This window comes from Hemiscyllium ocellatum, chromosome 10 (assembly GCF_020745735.1).
Source record: "Hemiscyllium ocellatum isolate sHemOce1 chromosome 10, sHemOce1.pat.X.cur, whole genome shotgun sequence".
NCBI lineage: Eukaryota > Metazoa > Chordata > Chondrichthyes > Orectolobiformes > Hemiscylliidae > Hemiscyllium > Hemiscyllium ocellatum.
This window is the reverse complement of record NC_083410.1, coordinates 50,446,017-50,462,152: the sequence shown is the minus strand read 5'-3', so window position 1 is coordinate 50,462,152 and position 16,136 is coordinate 50,446,017. Positions and strand designations below refer to the sequence as shown.

The window sequence follows — 16,136 nt, the reverse complement described above, 5'->3', positions numbered from 1 at the left end:
TTTTCTACATTACAGGTGCTACACAAATGCATATTGTTGTTATTAATGATCCTTCTAAGCCACAAACTCCAACTATCATCTATGCATATTAGAACTGATTTCCATTTTTGACAAGTATTTATACATAGATATGTAGATAGTAGGTAATTTAGTTTATTTAAATGAACATAAGGAAAATCAAATGTACTCCATTTCAGCTTTTAAATTTTCCCTGTCTAAGATTTTTCTCTTCAACAATACTTTATTCCCATGTGATGTGCAGACAAAAGTGTACCCCTTTACACTAATTTGTCTGTATACCTTTTTATACTTATTTCATGGGGCCTTTGTACCCATGCACAACCAGCAAAACGTAATAATAAAACAAAGAACTGCAGAGCTGGAAATCTGAAACAAAAACAGACATTACCAGAGAAACTCAGCAGGTCTGGCAGCATTTGTGGAGAGAAAGCAGTTTCTGGTCCTGTGTCTCTTCAGAATATGTAAAATGTGATTACTGATAATTGGAGTTTGATGAACTGTAGATTCACAGTTCATGCTGATCTGTATGTTTTGAATCCTTTCCGAAACGTCGAATTCTCTATTCCTGAGATGCTGCCTAACCTGCTGTGCTTTGACCAGCAACACATTTGCAGCTGTGATCTCCAGCATCTGCAGACCTCATTTTTTACTCAAGCTGTTGTGAGCATGAGTGAGCTCCCCAAAATCTCTTGCTGTTTTCCCTTTGTGTAAGTGCCTCTGTTAGTTTAAGCAGCCCACCAATACAGTCCACCCCACTCCCTTGCCTGATGCCAGCTCACGCAGCTAAAGTTACCAGACTTTCTATATGGCATGAGCCTCCCCCCACCACTGCATGTAAAATACTGCCACACATAAGGATGCAACTCTTATGTGGTAGCTAATTTTAGTCAAGTGGGGGCTGAGTCGGCAGGCAGTGGAAAGGCTACCTGTTGGATTTTACATATGTCACCACCTTCAAACCGGTTGTCAAACCAAGTTGAAAACACGTCAGTATTATGAAAGGCTTCTTTGCCTTGAAAGCCTTGATAGTCATCTTTAATTCAGTTTCAATAGCTTATATAGAAAATTGGACTGTCAGTAGGAAATTTCTTTCAATCATGTACAAAATTATGGTAGAAAAAATATAAAAGATTGTTTCTCCAAACATCTTTTGAATTATGGAACTGTATAAGAATTATGTTCTGCAGGAGCTATTTTAACTCCTTCTCCACTGAATCACAATTTGTTATTTCTGAATAATTACAACGTGGTGTTTTTTGTGTTATTCATTCGTTACCAGTATTATAATCTGAAATACTTTTTAGCCTGAATTTTGACAGTGTGCTGTTTACCTACATTGAGAGGAGATGGAACACAGAACCCATGAGGTCCCTGAAGCACAATGCTATATTTAAAGATACTTGCTTGGTCTGTGGCATATTGCACCATTCACAGTGCAAAAGTTACAGTTCCAAAGAAGGGTCATTGGACTCAAAACAGTTACGCTGTTTCCTCTCCACAGATGCTGCTGGGCCTACTGAATTTGTTGAGCAATTTTTGTTTTTGTTTTCTTGCAGAAGATAGTGTTGGTTCATTGACTTGTCTTTGTATTCTGATGAGACCTCAATTGCAAATATATTATATGTCAGAAATCATTTACCCATAAGGTTGGTAATTTAATGTATGGACTAAATCAACAAGGGCTAATTGCTTCTCCAGAATGGGCAATTATATCCTTAATACTGCTTCCCCTATTTAAGATAAGAATTTATCATTTCAATTTATATTATCAACTATATTGACCACTATTTACCAGTTTGATCTGACCCAATGAACAAGAACTGGCCAAATTTTGATTGGCTCAGTTGGCAGAGCTGGTTTTCTGTATGCATTAATAACTGGGCCCCCTTATATTCAACAGTGCAAAGTTGAGCCTTTTAGCCAGGAAAGTATGCAAATCTGTGTTAAAGTGCAATTACAGGAGACATGGTGTAAGTTCAACATTAGTCAGCAACTTTGGCCTACTGCCTGTCCTGCATACTGTCTTTTTAAGTTAGAGCTTGGGAGGGAAGCATTCAAAGCACACAGATCAGCACAAACTGAACCTACAGTACAATGACTTCATCAAAACTCCATTTATCAGTAATTACTGACTCCATTAAAGTAAAGTTTACAACATGGAGAGAAGCAGAGCTTAAAATATGCCTCAGCAGATGGACAGAGAGTGTCAGTGATGCCATATTTCAAAGGCATCTGCGAGTTTGTTATCATTTAGCTTGGAGTCAGAACTGTAGCGTAAACCAGAGTTAGTTGGGAAGAGAATGATTTACTTGACCTTGCATTTGTAGAACTGACAGCACGAACCTCATTAATTCCCTGGGTCACTCTCAAAGACATAAATTGGTTTGAAATCGAAGTAAGTGGAGATTTACCAGACCCGTGTAAGGGATTATGAAATCTCTATAACCCAAGAAAGCATTTTCAAATCATTCTTTTAATAAATCAAACTGACTTTTAGGAGAAGGCTAATAAGTTTAATCAGGGAGTTGTGGAACGTTTTGTTCATATCAAACAGAAAATACAGTTATATTTCATTGAAGTATCAACTAAAAGTGATAATTCACTCCTCCTTCTTCTTGGCCTGCTTATTGCTGTTGTTAAAAGCCACAGGCATTGAAAGAAATGGAAGCATAAATAACATTAGTGCACTCAGCTATTTTAAAAAGTCTCAAATATCTTTTGGCTGTTGCTCAAAACTTCTCATCTGAAAATAAGCCCTACCTTTTTCCATTTCAATGTTTAACCTCGTCTTTACTGGAGACACAGATGTTTATAAAATAATTTGAAGCCATGCTAATTCCTTTGGTCTTTCAAATTATCATTTGCACATTTTTTTGTTGTTATTCACATAAAAATGGTAGAGACCTGGGCCAGGAGCCAGCTTGTTGGCAGTAATTCTGCTAAAAAGAGCATCAAGACCTGGAAGATAGCCAGCAACAAACACTATTCTTTGCTTACTTTGACTCTTTGAAGTTTGTTATTTTCAATTTTAATAGAAAAACAAACACCAATTAAACAGGACAATTGGTGAGGTCTGAGAATCAGGGAAATGAAACAGAAGCAAAAGAAAAGTGTCAGTTGCCTTCTTACTTTAAACAAACCAAATAATGAAAGCAAAGTCAAAGCTTTGAGTTTTTGTAACCTACTTTTATTGCATTTAAAATTGGGTTATCGCAGCCTGCAAAGACCACATAATTGTAGATTTTCAGTCATTCAACACTGAACACTCACCATCAATAATAGAAATGTCTGTTATTATAATGGACAGCTGGAAGGAGTGAGAACATAAAACCGACTTCATTAGCAGGTCATCATGGCCTAAATGATGGTGTATCACAATGGCACAGTACCCGACTTGGAATATTCCTCCACTCAATGTGTTAGATGTCTATCTCCCTTACCTCAACGCATGAGGCATCACTTGAGAATGGAGATAGCTGGGATACAGCATGAATGAACAATCATTTGTGACACGGATGAAGTGCAGGCTGTTGAAATTTGTTCCTGGAATGTTAGCAGCTTTTTCTCACTTACATCTGGAGGCCTTTTTCAAAAGTGGTTTCTGCTATCAAAGGGCCTCACAGAGAGTGAGAAAGGGTTGCCAGCCTTCTACTGCACAGACAAAGTATAAAGCATTGTGGGCTTGTTGCTGTCGTGATTGAGACATATGTTATGTTCAGATATGGCGCTATCAGGCCTGTCAATCATTTACCACCTGATTAGATGGACTATGTCAAGTATTGAGTGAATGTTTATGTGTATGTGGGAAGCGGGGGGTGGGGGAGGGGTGGGGAAATGAAAGCACAGTCAAAAGCAGTCCGAGAAGAGACCGAGAGATTGACTTAATAAACACATAATTAATAAAAAATTTAAAACATTCAGACCAAATATGAAATAGCATATAATTAAATAGACTACAAGATTCACGAATATGTACAAACAAAAGCATTGCTTTGAAAAAGATAAAATGCAGGGCAAGACAAAATAAAAAGGTGCAGGGATATCCAATCCTTTGCAAACTGCCATAAATAAATGGTAAAATGCTTTGTATTCATGGGTAAAGCTGGATAGTGATGGCTGGCTGGTTATTTGACCACATATACATCATTGTCAAACTCAAGGCAAACACTCATATAAAACAAAAAAGATGCTGAAGATCTGAAACAAACACAAATGATCAAAGAGTTACCTGTGCCCCTGAAAGCATACCATGAGTATGTAAATTACCACTAGTATCTTTTTATTTTCCTTTCCCAAGTTTTTTAACATCCTTTTAAATAACATGGGAAATGCTCTGAATATTAATGGTGACATTTAGACATTTCAAATGTGAAATGACTTTCTCAACCACAGTAACAATATGGGCAATTGACAGGTGAGTATAATGTTCTCCTGTTAACATATGTCTATGAGTCTGATGATAATTTGTGAGAGCGTGAGTGCTGATGCATGGTCCTGTAGGATGAAGGGCCTAGATGTAGGATTGGTAGGTTTGCAAAGGGATGAAAATACATGCAAAAGAGAAAGTGAAGTGAGACACTGATCAGAACTGAGAAGCAGAAATCTAACCAAGAATAAGAAGATGAATATTTGAGGACAAGTAACAAATGTAACTGGGTAAAGTTGCTGTTCAAGAAGTGGATACCATGTGCAAGCAAAGAAGAACAGGTCACATGTGATAATGAGAGATAGTGAAGTTCAGAGAGACAGTTAGAGCAACTGGATGAAGGGTAGGACTGAGGCAGCACAACAGAACTGTACAATTTGGAGAGAAAAAAAATTACATCCTTAAGCTCTGCCAATGATAGTTATTTCTCCCTGGAAGGTCAGAGGCTGAGGGGTGATGTTATAGAGGTTTATAAAATCATGAGGGCATGGACAGGGTGAATAGGCAAGGTTTTTTTCCCAGGGTAGGGGAGTTCAAAATGAGAGGGTGTAGGCTTAAAGTGAGAGGGGTGAGATTTAACAGGGTTTTAAGGAACAAATTTTTCACGCAGAGGGTGTTGCGTGTATTGGAATAAACTGACAAAAGAGGTAGTGGAGGTGGGTACAATTGCAACACTTAAAAAGCATCTGGATGGGCACATGGATAGGAAGGGTTAAAGGGATATGGGCCAAATGCTGCCAAATAGAAGCAAAGAGGTTTTTCTGCAGCTGTAAAGGGCCCTGGTGAGACCACACCTGGAGTACTGTGTGTAGTTCTGGTCTCCAAATTTGAGGAATGACATTCTGGCTATTGAGGGAATGCAGCGTCGGTTCACGAGGTCAATTCCTGGAATGGCGGGACTACCTTACGCTGGAAAGACTGGAGCGACTGGGCTTGTATACCCTTGAGTTTAGAAGACTGAGAGGGGATCTGATTGAGACATATACGATTATTAAAGGATTGGACACTCTGGAGGCAGGAAACGTGTTTCAGCTGATGGGTGAGTGCCGAACCAGAGGACACAGCTTAAAAACACGGAGTAGACCATTTAGGACAGAGATGAGGTCAAACTCGAAGGGTAGAATGGCCTACTCCTGCACCTATTGTCTATTGTCTATTGTCTAAATGGGATAGATAAATTTAAGGTACCTGCTCAGCATGGACAAGTTGGAACGAAAGGTCAGTTTCCATGCTGTTTAGTTCTATGACACTGAAATATTTTGTCTCATTTTTTTCGAAAAGCCAAAGGTAAAGTTGCCACAGTCCCAGAAAGCTTCTCTCTCATCCATGAGAAAAAAACTGATGGTGAGTTTAACCGATAAGTCATTATGCCTTAGGTGAGAAGGAGGTGAGTTTGAGACGGAGATTCCTTTATGCTAACCTGAGCCGCAATGGGCCTTGAACCCATGCTGTTAGCACAATAAGCAAGCCGTCCAACCAACTGAGTTAACTGACCCCCTTTTTCCTCTACCTGTTTAATTACTCTCTTTTTCAACTATTCATCCATTTTCATTTTCTGCTAAAGTTACTGATTGCACAAAATTAAGATGATTTGCTTATTATAAGAAAAAAACTGCAAAATATTTAAGAGTGACCTTGGCAGATGAGCAGTGAGATTACACAATTGGAAGATACAGTTTAGTCCAGAGATACGTAGCATTGTGTTTTGAAGAAAAAACATGGGAGCATGCATTGAATGAATGGATACCAAACAAAATGGCTGAAAGGTGAAATCCAGCAATTTGAATACATGGGCTACAGAATTAACCAACTCCCAATAACAGGATTGTGATGCATAATCAAACATCCAGTGCTTCCAATATAGACAGCATCTACATTTCTACTAATTGCTCATTTAAATTAAAGCAGAAATTGGCCAAAATGTGCAGTTGAGTGGTGACATGTCTAGGCAGGAAAGCAAAGTGATGTGAATCTACAGCAAGTTTAACCTAAGCAACTTAAAGCCAGCCTATGTTTATTATAGGGGAAGCATATGTTGAATAGTGATGGTTTCTAACTGCAATGTAAAAATGAGTTATGCCAGGGAAAAGGGCAGTGAACGTATCTTCAAATGTCATACCGCACCAACCAAACAACTGGTATCTCTCATTTGTTATGTATGGATCTGAATCAAAGTTTCTCAATTCATTATGATTCCACTCAGGATACCCCAAACGTTAACAAGCTCTCCTTCATTATTCACCTGCTACCTTGGTTGGTCACAAATAGGTTCATTTTAAAATGGATCCTTCCCATGAGCATTTCTTTCTCCAGAAGCAAGGATATTTATATTCCAAAAGTAGCCAGTTAAACGGGGCTTTCTTGAGTGAACAAAAAGTGGTTTCATTCATTACTAAATGCATGAAGAATGAACAATACAACAGACATACACAAAGGTTAGAAATAAAAAGTGAGTCTAAAGGTGAAAGAAATAAAAAAAATGTCAGTTCAGAGTAAGGGTCACAGTCTTTACCTGAAATGCAGAGGAACTAGAGATGATTCTTTGATTGTGATTGGCATAGAATACTGACAGTCAAACCCAGTTTGGTACATGAATGCATTCAGTCCCTCTAATACACTCCAGTAGAGTTGAAAAGGTTGGGATTGTGAATTTTCAAAGGAAAAAGCACAAAATGTCTCTGTAGTTTGGGATATAATACACAGTGGACAATTTGCTGTTGAGAAGGGGTTGTCAATCCTTCAATATCTTTGTAGTCACAAGAAATCATCATTCAATCTTTTTGAAGTTTCTTTGATATTTTAGATGTTATATTGTATAATTCCACATCAAATGTTTTGCTAAACAGCTACTCAATTTATACTTGCCATCATTTTGTCTTTGAAGAGTCCATTTCTAAAACTAAAAACATATTGGAAATGAGGATTAAACATGCCAATTGTATTTGACGATTCCAATCCATTATCACAATATTTTGATAAATGGACCTCACCTCCATCACTCACCTGTTTTTACCAATTACAGCACATTCTTAACATTCATAACTTTATCTTATCTGCATAAAATTTATGCTATTATCATATCAATGCAAATTTCTTCCATCCTAGCTGTGGATGCCAGTGTCAGAGAAGAGCTCAGCAGCACCTATACTAAAATTGTAGTGATACTGGGAAGGTTTGCATGGCCTCTGTGCAAGGATGACATGCAAATTTGTGAAATGTTCCATAAAGGGACCCGTATGGTGCAATGGTAGTGTTACTTTCTCTAAGTCAGGAGATCTAAGTTCAGGTCCCAACTGCTCCAGAAGTGTATCATAACATCTCTGTAACAGGGTAGTTAGAAAATATCTCAATGAGGCTTGCAAGCTGTCACAGCAGTCCAGCAATCTGTCCTCCAACACATTGCTCAGATTGCTCAGGTACTATCCTTGGAAAGAGGCAGTGACACCAAGGAGCACAATGCTGCTGTCCACTCTCAGGATGCCAATGCTTTCTTCCCAATACTGCCACACAGCTAGTCCCCTCACTGCTGTCACCCATAGCACAGTTTAAAATGAGCCTGCTAGAAATACTTGACATCATCTGCAGTCTACCTCAACATAACTTCCACCAGTCATGTCGCACCACTGAGTTTGCACTGCAAAAACAATAGGACCCTTAGTGTCATAGAGTCAAAGAGATGTGCAGCATAGGAAAAGGCCCTTCAGCCCATTGCATCCACACTGGTCAAAAACAACCACCTAACTATTCTAGTCCCATTTTCCAGCACTTGGCCTACAGCCTTGTTTGCCTTGGAATTGCAAGTGCAATCTAAATACTTGAATGTTATGTGAGTTTCAGCATCTAGGTGAAAAAGTCTTTCCTCGCACCACCTCTAAGCCTTCTGCCCCTTACCTTAAATCTGTGCCTCCTCATCATTGATCCTGTTCTGACCTACAGAGACACAATGATATACAGTCAGGGGAGAATGTATCTTGCTCTCAATAATTGTTCACGCAAACACACAACCCTAGAGTAGCTTCATGACATTAGGTCAAAAAGAGGGATAGTAAGCCTCCTGATTATTGTCCTCCTTCAGCTTATAAGTTAATACTTTTCCATGTTAAACTCAATTTGAAGAAACACTAAGTTTAGCAAGGTGACAGGACAAGAAACTTTAATGTCCAGCAGTAAGAATATAATACCATATTGATGCAGTTGGTCATTTCCTGATGAATTCAATTGCCAGACTGACCATGGAATAGGTAATAAAAGAAGAAAATAACCCCCTTTGCTTCATCTTCACTAATTTACCCAGGATTCATTAGGCCATGACAATATTTGCAGAAGTGATCACCATGCAAATTCAGTCACATTTTCACTCCATATTGTTATGTGGTATTACCATCATAGTCAAAGATATAAATGAAGAATAGATCTAGCTGCTCAAAACAAAGCAAAAACTTTGCCATCAACAAATGCAGAATTGTATTCAGCATATACATCCAACAAATTTCTCCTTTTATCATTCTCGGCCAAACCAGCTAACCCTGGTTAATTGAGGGGTAAAGAAAAGAGTCAGACAATTCTGAAAATGGGGTGTTACTGCAGCATTGGCCAATATTCAGGCAGGAATACTTGAAGACCTGTGTTGAAGAACGAGCACGGTCCTTAGCTAAGACAGTCACAAGGCTGGCATTTACCCAACAATATGAAAACTAGTCTCTGTATGTCATGTTTACAAAAAACAGTACAAATTATTCTCCCCTCCCCATCCCTCCCAATCTCCCTTGCAACCCATCAGCCTACTCTTAACCATGACTCAACAATAGCCAATCAGCAATGTGCAGTCTAAGTCCACTAGAACTTCTCAGCTCCAGATCTCATTACAATCCTAGGTGGAATCCTCTGCTAATGACAAGCTGGAAGGCAGGAAGGGCATTGAATTAGGTATAATGGTGGTATACCCAAAGAGCATCCTCTCCCATACCCACTTTCCTGCCTTCACAAGAATTGTTATGGGCAGGAGGAACAATGGTGACCATTCATGTCCTGTCACAATTTGAGATTAGTGGGTCATAACTTAAGAACTACTTAAGGGGCTCAGTCCATGGCCACTGCCACTGGTATTAGCCTTACTGCAGATGGTGTTATTGCCTATGGCATCACAACAGCTACAACCGTGCAGTCAGCTTTCCAATTCCCAAATGAGGGACCAGGCAGAATGGGGGACATCAATCAAAGTCTTTTAATGCCTGATTGAGGGACTTAATATCAGTAAATGGGGGCATGACACTTAAAGCTATCCCCTCTGTCCTTACTGTCAATCATGCTGCCTATGACCCATCCTGCAAACTCGCTTCTGACATTACTTACCTCCAAATGACTAGCATTACTTAAAGAGAGCCTGCAACCTGCCACCATAGTGTATTTTGACTGTAAGACGAGATATGAATACTTTGTGAAATTCATTTGCACTGTCAAAGATGAAGATTTGTTGAATATGTGATACAACGTGCACTGAGATTTTCCAGTAACTCACTGAAGGTATTGTTGGAGTCGATGAAGAGATGGAGAATTATCTTATATTCTCAGTGGAACAAAAGGCATATTGATAAATGCTCAAGTAGCAGTAGGAAAGGTGTAGATCCAGGAAGATTGATGGTATGCAGAATAAATGTAACAAACTGACTCAAGTCATCAAAGTGAGTGAGTTCAAACATACATTCGCTTTTACTGCCAAATTGTGCATATAATGTTAACCACTGCTCAATTCACTGCAATCCCCAGACTTACCTACCAACAATTTCTATCAAATAGTCACCAACCCTTCAATTCATACAGTTTACCTCACAATGTGGGCGGCACAGTGGCACAGTGGTTAGCACTGCTGCCTCACAGCGCCAGCGACCTGAGTTCAATTCCCGACTCAGGCGACTGACTGTGTGGAGTTTGCATATTCTCCCTGTGTCTGCGTGGGTTTCCTCTGGGGGCTCCAGTTTCCTCCCACAGTCCAAAGATGTGCAGGTCAGGTGAATTGGCCATGCTAAATTGCCTGTAGTGTTAGGTCAAAGGGGTAAATGTAGGGGAATGGGTGGGTTGCGCTTCGGCGGGTCAGTGTGGACTTGTTGGGCCGAAAGGCCTGTTTCCACACTGTAAGTAATCTAATTTAAACTGTTATCAGTCTCACAAACACTACCAGTTTAAACTACCATTGGTGGCTATTCACCAATGACAGCTACATAATTCAAAACTATTTCAGGCCACGCACTAACACAGTAGTCTTTTTTCCCTTATATGACAGGTGGCATGAAGAACAAAAGTGAAGAAGCTAAACATGTCTGCATGTTTTAACCGTCATGGAGTAAACAGTGTCAATCATCATGAGAAGGTGCATCACTGACCAGGTGGCTTTAGAGACCTTTAAGGGATTGGTGATGAGGATGTTGTATGTTAAATTATTTAAATTTAACAAGATATTTTAAATTAAGACATATTCTTACACATCTCTAGAGCAGGTGGGACTTGAACCTAGGCCTCCTGGCTGAGAGATAGGGCATTACCTTTGCAGACAAAAGCACTGTGCTCAATATTTGCAAAGAATTAGGAATTAATTAGCCAGGAACCAATTGTGTAAATGTTCCAGAAGCAATATTTATGACTATACTGGAGAGGCATCTGATGTGAAACACTGATCTTAGACAGCCTTCATACCAGACAGCATGACAAGCTGTATTAAACACAGCTAACCCTGCCAAATACTGTATGAAGTGTGATTATTTCCAATTTATGAAGACCAGAATACCTAATTCTAAGTTCTAATATAGAATAGAATTTTTTGTTTTTGACTCACAAGTTTGCAGGGAGCGGCATGATGGCTCAGTGGTAAGCACTGCAGCCTCGCGGCACCAGAGACTCAGGTTTGATTCCAGCCCCAGACAATTGTCTGTGTGGAGTTTGCATATCCTCCCTGTGTCTGTGCAGGTTTCCTCCAGGTGCTCTGGTTTCCTCCCACAATCCAAAAGATGTGCAGGTTAGGTGGATTGGCCTTGCTAAATTGCCCAAAATGTTAGGTGCATTAGTCAGGGGAAACGTAGAGAAATTATGGAATGGGTCAGGGTGGGTTACTCTTCGGAAGGTCAGTGTGGACTTGCTAGACCAAAGGGCTGGTTTCCACACTGTAGGAATTCTAAGTTCTAATACAGAGTAGAACTTTTTTTTATCGCAAGTGTGCAATTCTTACTTTCTCTTCTTCCCTCACCAAAAGCTAATCCAGTTGCTCAGAAACTGGAACCTCCCAGTCAAAGTTGATATGAAGAAAAACTGTCATTTATAGAGTCGTACAGTCATGCAGCACAGAAGCAGATCCAACCAGTCCATACCAAATATAATCCCAAACTAAACTAATCCCATCTGCCTTCTCCTGCCCTATATCCCTCTAAAGCTTTCCTATTCATGTACTTGTCCAAATGTCTTTTAAATGTTGTAATTGTACCCACATCCACCACAGTTGTAGAGATCACCTCAGTTGCTGAGATTGTGTACATTATAGCTATTTATTCAGAGGAGAAATTACCACATAATCAGCCACAGGACATAAGCGACAGGGTCAGGACAGGGTTGGCGCAGGTATTAGCTCACCAGCTGACAAGGTCACTTATGAGTTCTGCTGCAGATGACTCAAATGAGAACATTGATGCACTAATAAAGAAAAGTTGTATAAAACTCAATCCTTGATGCCAGAAAACTGTTGCAAAATAGGATTCTCATCTGAAGTCATTCGAGGATTTGCTCAGGGCTTGGAGCTCATCCATTCCAACATAGAACATGTAGTCACTCTCATATCAGGCAATGGTCGTGAAGAGGTTAATATTCTAACTACATTAGCTCTAGACATTCTAATAAGGTCACACACAATATTCCCTCAGCTGATACAGGGTTCTGCATATGCCAATAGGCATGCCAACACATTTGACTTCTGGTTTTGGAAATCAATGACACACACGGATCTCAAAGATCCATGCATCCAAGGAATTATTGGAGACAATATTGGAGACAATATTGGTCACACACAATCTGTGGTTGAAGACAAGGAGTTCTGCTCCAGCTTTCAGAGGAAGGAGATGTACCTAAACCAGATCTCTTAGGTCCATGTATTTCTGCCCGACCAAATGTAGTTGTACTTATTGCCATTATGCAGTGGATCTTCTTGTTATCCATAAAGAGTGTCTCTTCTGTGGTAATTCTACTGTGGTGTATCCCCGAGGCCCAAGATGAAGCAAAATCAAAGCATTTTGGCAACTAATTACTTAAAGCAAACCATACCCAGTATTACATACTATTGAAGTGGGGGGAAATACTTCAAAGTACTGGGAGTGGTCACCAACATCACATGATTGAAGCAGTGAGGATCTGTTCCCCCACAGAAAAAGAAGTCCAAAAGAGAAATAAAATAAACAAGTGAATTTTCCAAACTTTGCCACCATAGGAATACACAGATAGTCAGTCGGCAGCTAAAACACCGTTACTGACCATGAGAGACAACTGCTGCCATAGGAGCTGTAAAAAAGCTAGCTCAGATCTTCAAAGGAAAAACTTTGAAGTTTTCAGAACTTTAGAGTTATCAGAATCAGGTAAGAAGGGCTGGGGCAACAATGTAGACCAGGAAAATAGACAAAAGCTATCCACAATTAGATCACTTAGAAGGCTTACTAAAGAAGACTCTCGAAGGAGTAACAAAGGTTCTTGGAGATAAGTTAATGATGCCTAAACAAAAAGGGAATAACTTAATTGAAAAAATGATACAGTGAACAGAAAATGAAGGCATGGGAGTCTAAAAAAGTTATCTCTTTTCACCATATCATTAGGCTTGATGAGACAGAGCTACCAATAATATGAAAAGACCAGGAAAGAAATTTAAACCAGGATTTTTCACAAAGCCTCGCAGTGTATTCACTGTGAAAATAAATTAAATTAAGGAAATATAGTGAAAGAGTCGTGCAGAAGAAGAAAAGTCAGGGAAAATAATGTTTCGCAGGGCTGGACTTCATAATTAAGCCATAATTGTGATAGGAAGCCTTATTAAATGCTTCAGCTCGAACACTTTATTTAAGTAATTGCATAGAAAAAAGCGTTTGGCTTTTCAGACCATGAATAGTGGGAAAATGCCCAAATTATATTGGAAGAAATGCGGAAACTCTATCTTGGCTGCAGGAAGGTGAAAAAACAGATAGTTGTCATTTTTATTATTGAGAAAGGCAGGAAGACATGGAAAAATGTGAACACCCAATTAGCAGTACAGAGATACAGTATTACAAAGAAATCAGATATAAAAAGCTTGAAAGCAGTACATTATGACAGAACAGGCAGAGATGCAGAGTCTAGCCAGCTCTAGAATAATTCAATGGAAAACAAGAATGCAAGATTCAAAATAGATGCTACTATGAGATAATGTCAGAGGTATGGAACAGTAAAGTCTCACAGACATAAATGATACTGCTTAGGACAAAAGAGTGTTATTTATGTAGAACTTATGGTCATTTTCAAAAAATCTGTGGAAGCAAAACTCAATTCTAGAGCAGATATAAGTCAAAGATACATAATGCAAAGTTGTCGATGCCATAGACCTTTATAATTCATAAGGGAAATTGATGATGTAAATAATCTGAATTTCATAGCATTTTTTGATGGAGATCTGATTAATTTTAAGTTTGGTATAAGAGGATGCATCACTATCCTTTATGATCAAATTCCATGGCTCACTGAACAGAGGTTACAGGAGACAGATAATAGGCTGCATGGGGTAAGAGGAATGACCCCTGACATAAAGGTTACCTTACAGCTTGAACTGTGCCAGATTGTAGACAATGCACACTTTATTCAAGAAGCCTCCCTTTTGAATAGGAATATGTGCAGTGTAATAAGTATCATTCAAAAAGTAAAAGAAATACAACAATATAGCAGTAAAAATTCCTTTCATTGGGATAACCCATTTATTTATAATTTGTTAAGTAAGCTCAACACCAAATGTAGAATCAACTTGAGGAAAGATCCTAACTTGTTATGTCTCTACATACCTAGGAAGATTCAATGCCACTTAATGAATCAATTTTGAAACAACTTGAAGAAATTATCAAAATGTCTGTCACTTCCTTGTCTATGGTAACCAACTCCATCAGCATATGATCTGACATAAGTCAACAAAGCAATAGTTGCTAAATCTGCCACTATCTAGAGTTGTTGAGAGTTTAGCCAAATCGTCTAAAAATAGAATTTTTACCAAACTTGATACTAAATAATGGGTTATGGCACATGCCATCAGAAATGCTGATAGAGAGAAAACTGAAAACTCACCTACCAAACAAGTTGACTCCACAGTTGAGACCAAGGGATGACAATGAAGTTTAGAATAAAAAGCAATACTTTCAAGAACAGAAGCAATACATTACATGAGATGCAACTTGCAAAGGTATTGCCACTCTGGGCCAACGGCAACAGGTATGGATAAGGGACATAAACAATGTTTGTTACAATCATCCAAGTGTCAGCAGACTAATGTCCATCATATACTGATCAAACAACTGAGAGGGCTGTACGGACGAACAACATGAACCTTGTCTCATTGCAGATCAGTCATTCAACAATATTTGAGTGGGACATGTGAAGTATATGATAGCAGCATGGTTCATTAACCAATTACAGTTGAGTCAATTAGAATCAAGGTCAACAGTCAATAAAACCAAATGTAGTTGCTATATGCAATAAATCTTCTTCTTATCTACCACTATATCTTCTACCATTAATTTTCAATGGCCCAAGAGAAAGCAAAAACAATGGAAATTGGTGGCAGCAAACCACCTCAAAAAAACTTTACTCACAACCATATGTCGGTTGAGGTGGCAAACATCACAATGTGCCAGATACAGTCATCTAGGAAAATATCACAATTAAATAGACAAACACATTTATGGAACCAACATGATGACCAAAGTGAGGCTTATTTCACAGCTTCCATTGCAGCATATCACTTTCATCAAAGGTTGAACTGCTACCTTGCAAACTCAAACTGCCACTAATGAGGACTCTCCAGATCACTGTTCAAAAGAATTTTCAGATATTACAACATTCCACCATTTTTTGTTATTCATCCATGGGATGTGGACATTGCTGACTAGGTCAACATGTATTGCACATGCCCAATTCCCCTTGAGGAGGTGGTGGTAAACTGCTGCTGAGATATCCTCAGCAGCTCAGCAGATTACTAATGAGGTGTCACCATGGAGAGTGGCAGTGGCTCCATAGCAATAGAGACTTGCTGTTGTGTATCAGGAAGGTTTCCTTCCTGTACCAGGGTTACCTGAGGTTGCCCTCCACAGTCAGCTGCAGTTTCCTCACTTGAAGTTCAGCAGCTTGCTTTAGCAATTTGCTTGACAACTCATAATGACATTCACAGACAAAGGCACACAAAACACATAAACTGAGGGAGAACACAAGAGTCATTAGTTTAAATTTGAATTAAGAAAAATTTTTGTCAACACTTTTTTTCTACAGTGAAAACAAAACAAAATACACTTTTTAAAAAATTCGTAACAAGAGAAAAATAATTCCCAGGGGAACAATATGTCAAAGGCTTATTAATAACTCGTCAAAGCTGCTTCTGCAGGCAGAATGTAAATTAGAACATTCTGGAGAACAAGTGGAGAAAAGTGAACAA

General features: G+C 39.0%; 1 non-coding gene across 1 annotated transcript; it reads left to right on the top strand.

The window, feature by feature from the left end:
• The first annotated feature begins 7,575 nt into the window (after window positions 1–7,575).
• On the top strand, window positions 7,576–7,677 carry LOC132819949 (U6 spliceosomal RNA). Its single transcript, XR_009645163.1, has one exon. It is a non-coding gene; the product is annotated as a U6 spliceosomal RNA (small nuclear RNA).
• The last annotated feature ends 8,459 nt before the right edge of the window (window positions 7,678–16,136 follow it).